This window comes from Boleophthalmus pectinirostris, unplaced genomic scaffold (genome assembly GCF_026225935.1).
Source record: "Boleophthalmus pectinirostris isolate CB_2022bp ecotype Guang Dong unplaced genomic scaffold, ASM2622593v1 HiC_scaffold_6, whole genome shotgun sequence".
Taxonomy (NCBI): Eukaryota; Metazoa; Chordata; class Actinopteri; order Gobiiformes; family Gobiidae; genus Boleophthalmus; species Boleophthalmus pectinirostris.
This window is the reverse complement of record NW_026571447.1, coordinates 4,209,665-4,214,099: the sequence shown is the minus strand read 5'-3', so window position 1 is coordinate 4,214,099 and position 4,435 is coordinate 4,209,665. Positions and strand designations below refer to the sequence as shown.

Below are 4,435 nucleotides of genomic sequence, written 5' to 3'. Positions count from 1 at the left end.
GATTTGAACATGTTTACATCATATCTGGGAACACTTTTATGAAATTTTAAATCCAAACCTCACATAACAGTTCCTTAACATTTTAGGTTAGTTAACGTGTTAAGAGTCGTAACTTAAAAAAATAACCTCTAGCCTCAAATAACACCATAAAATAATAACAGGTGTAGTTTTTTTGTGCATTGTCCAAAGGCGGTCATTGTTTAAAGGGTCTACAAAATGACTAAAGCCAGTTTAAGCCCAAAGAATGCAGAACATAACTATACCGTAAGTCCTTCTTCGTGCAAGTACGGTCTCATGATTTTGTATTCACCTGTCGCTCGCCCTGCCCAGCCTCTCCGGCACACACTGCACAGACCTGAGCCTCTTATTTCAGCTACAATGAGCTCTTTGTGGTGAACTGGCTGCTCCGGTTGAGCCTCTCCTCTGCTCACTCTGCAACATCTAATCCACAAGAATGACACATTAAAGTCTCAAAATACAGCGGTGCACTGAGTTGTTTACCTGACCAGCCAGAACCACACGCTATGAATAAACTCTACAAACACTGGTGCATCTGGAGCTGTGTTCTGTCTCCCTGATTTCAGAGGGTGTGATTGACAGGTGGATTGACCAATCAGAGAGGCTGGTCTGGCAAGTAATTTGTAGAGAAAGTAATTATTTGTAGAAGTTATTCCACAAAAGACCAAGATCGATAGAGTTACTCAGTCCAATCCACTTTATTTCTACAGCACATTTCATAAACAAAACAGTTTCCAAAGTGCTGCACAATACAAATAAAACGTATTCAATAGGAGTATAAAATAAAGCTCTACTTAACTCCACTAGATCCTGTAGCCTTTTTTGGCCACTGTGCTCCTGTATCTGATCTTTTAATGACAGTCTGAACGACACAGATCTGATTTTTTCAACTGTGACCCAGGACACTAGGATATGTGCTCCTAAAACTGATACATATCCAATCTTTTGACATATGACTTCAGTCTGAACGGCCAGATCACATTCATCCCACCTACACATCAGGTTCAGAGTCTCGTGAATGGAGGGAAAGCGAGGTTTTTGAGTTTATTCATATTTGAGGCAATCAGGCCAAATTGGAGGGGACTTATCAGGTTTCTGAAATGATCGCCAAAGAAATGTCCGAGCGCGGCTACAGACGGTCCTGGCTCCAATGTCAACGAAAAATAAAGAGCCTGCGAGCCCAATTCAAGGAGGCTAAAGACTCCAACAAACGAAGCCGCCGTGGACGTGTAACCTGTCCATTTTACCAAGAACTGGACCGAATTTTGGGAGACAAGCCCAGCGTTTAGGCGACTTCCGTAAACACTGAGCACTCTCTCTGTGTATGACGTCGTCGTGTCTTCCAATTCACACGCGGGACACTTTTGGGGCGTTAAAAGTTCACATAAAAGTCTCATATAATTGGAAATTTGAACAACCTTGCAAAAAAAGCAAGAATGCAAAAATAAGAATATAAAATAAAGCTCTACTTAACTCCACTAGACCTTGTTAAAACAATAAAACATAACAAAACAACAAAAAATAACATAAAAATAGATAAAAGACACATAGGACCACAAAACTCACGGTGTTAAAAGCCACAGAATTAAAGTGGGTCTTAAGACGAGACTTAAAACTTTCCACTGTAGTGGTTGTTTGGACTTGGGGGACAAAACGTTCCACAGTTTGGGGCCGATCACAGTGAAGGCCCCATCCCCTCTGGTTTCAAAGGGACAGTCCGGAATTTTGGACATAGGACCTCATTTCTTAGTGAGCCAGAGTGTTGGAGACATGTGGTCGATTCACACCACCCCATCAAAATAAGCCTTACGTGTTTCCAATTTTTTTTTCAAACGTAGGTTTAATGCTGTTTGCTCACGCTGATCACACTTTATATCTTAGTTCATAAGATTTCAACTCATTTATATGAATCTGCATAGTTCAAAGCAGCACATATCGACAAGCCAATTTATCCATCGAATAATGCTCCCACTGTAGAATCAACATTATTCACTCATTTAGATGAATTTGGGCAGAGGAGCTCATTTCGACAGGCCCATATCTTCTATCAAATAAGGCTCCCATGATATAACAGAAAGAAATGACTAAAATCTTTATATTAATATCAAAGGCTACAGTGTGAATTTCCTTTTATAATAGTGATATTTTATTTATTTATTTAAACAAAGTTACAACATTTTCTACACATGGAAACAAAATAAAATACGATGTAATGAAAATGATAACGATAAAATTAAATATTAAATCCAAACTATTCAATCATTTGAGGTGGGTATTCTGACGCAAATCGAACCTGCACGTCGTTGCATAACTGGTCCAAACATACAATAAAAACAATACACTTTTAAAATGTTAATTGTTACTTCACTTAACTAACGCACTGAAACTGTTACAGCGCTTGGGGGTCGTGTGCATGTGCAGTAGCTCTCAGGAGCTCAAATCAACAGCAGCTCAAATCAACAGGACACCAGGACAAGAACCCAGCAAACCAAAACGGCCCAAAGATGGACTGAACTGAACTGAACTAAATAAAAAATCCTACCTGCATTTGACGTTGGACCCTCAAAACTCCCACATAACAGTAGAAGCTTTGTGTGTGTAGATGTCGTCCTCCCTTCTCCTCGTTGGTGAAACTGAACACAGCTTCACGTCTACTCTTTTGAAGTCACTGATACGGGCCCAGTTCAGCACAAAGGGGCCCTCTGTCCGTGGCTGTTTGGTATTCTGCAGCTGGGGCCCCTGGACCCGAGTGGCCCCGCAGTGAGACAGGCCCTGGACCAGAGCAAAGTCCCGTAAGGCTGACTGTGTAGGGTTCATGGGCGTGATTCCAGCTCCATTGACGCTGGTTCCATTTGATTTTACACTGAAAAATTCTCACCCCTCTCTCTGTAACTGCTGCGGTCAGTTTTAAATTGTTTGTATTATCCAGCTTTACATGATCCTGGTGTCGCAATTTCGTCTGTAAATAAATTCCTAATCGTAATATGGATCTGTCTCCAAATTTGCCTTTATAACTGCAAGCCTCAGTGAGCTTCATTTGACTGGAGCGGACACTGTGGGTGACGTCACACTCACTTAGTCTGCTTCTTTATGTCAGTGTATTTAACCCATCCTTCAGTCACTATGTTTCCATGCACAGAGAAATCCGAGAGCACTGTACAACTAAATTCAAATTGTCTTTGGCCCAAAACCAGTCAGACCACTCTTGTGTACAGCAGCTCAAACAGCACACAAGGTTCTAACGGGAAGCTGTAAGGCGTTCAGGAAGCTCTGTTACTCCAGTTAGGCTTTAATCAGAGCTTTGTTTTAACACAGACCAGAAAGAAGTGACTTAGCTGGAACTGCGACATCATACTCCCTGCAATGGAGGCATGACCAGAGTTCATGTCTCTGGGTCCTGTTCTAATAATTTTTCCACTTTCAAGACACTCAAAGCCCTTTACATCAAAGAGCCACCCATTCACACACACTCATACACCAGCGTACGCAGACACTAGGAGGAAGTGGATTAACCCTCACGCTCTCCACGGGGTCATATTTCGTGGTTTGTGGCCATACCAGCTTGTCAAAGCCTGATCCCGTCAGATCTCAGAAGCTACGCAGGCTGGGCCTGGGTAGTACTTGGATGGGAGACCACTAGGAGTTCCAGGTGCCACAGTGAGGCGCCAGTGGCAAAAAAAAAAAAAACTGTTGTTGTGTTCTTGGGCAAGACACTTCACCCACATTGTCTAGAATGAAAGTGGTGTGAGTGTGAGTGATGGTGGTGATCGGAGGGGCTGATGGTGCAGATTGGCAGCCTCGCTTCCGTCAGTCTGCCCCAGGGCAGCTGTGGCTACAACAGTAGTTTACCACCACTGAGTGTGGAGTGACTAATATGAACTGTAAAGCTCTTTGGGTATCTTGAAAGGTGCTATATAAATGCAATCAATCAATCACATTGACGCGAAGAAATGTTTTTTTTTCCTTCCCGCTGTCTTGGGGCGGGTCAGACCCAAAAATGTATTTTCTTGCCTGGTGAGAATTATTAAATTAATTAAATACATTTTTGGGTCTGATTGACCCGCCCCAAGAGAGCAGGAAGGGAAAAAAAAACTTCCTTCGGGTCTATGTGTGACCCCAACCCATGAGGGTTAAGTGCCTTGCCCAAGAACACAACGACAGCATTTATCTGTATGAGTGGGAACCCAACCTGTGGATCTGACTGCTTAAGTCAAGAGTGGGATTCAAACTCCCAAGCTTCGGATCAGTGGACAAACGCTCTACCAGCTGAGCCACTGTCGCCCCCAGTAGTTAATAAAATATAGTTATGGGTGAATCGATACCCAAATGAACGTCAAAGTGTCAGATGGACGATCATTTTTCTTGCTTTGGACCACAGAAAACTATGAAAAATGATGTGACTTAGGCTTTTTACCAA

General features: G+C 42.5%; 1 pseudogene; it reads left to right on the top strand.

Moving 5' to 3' along the window:
- The first annotated feature begins 3,562 nt into the window (after positions 1 to 3,562).
- Positions 3,563 to 3,679, top strand: LOC129411930 (5S ribosomal RNA; annotated as a pseudogene).
- The last annotated feature ends 756 nt before the right edge of the window (positions 3,680 to 4,435 follow it).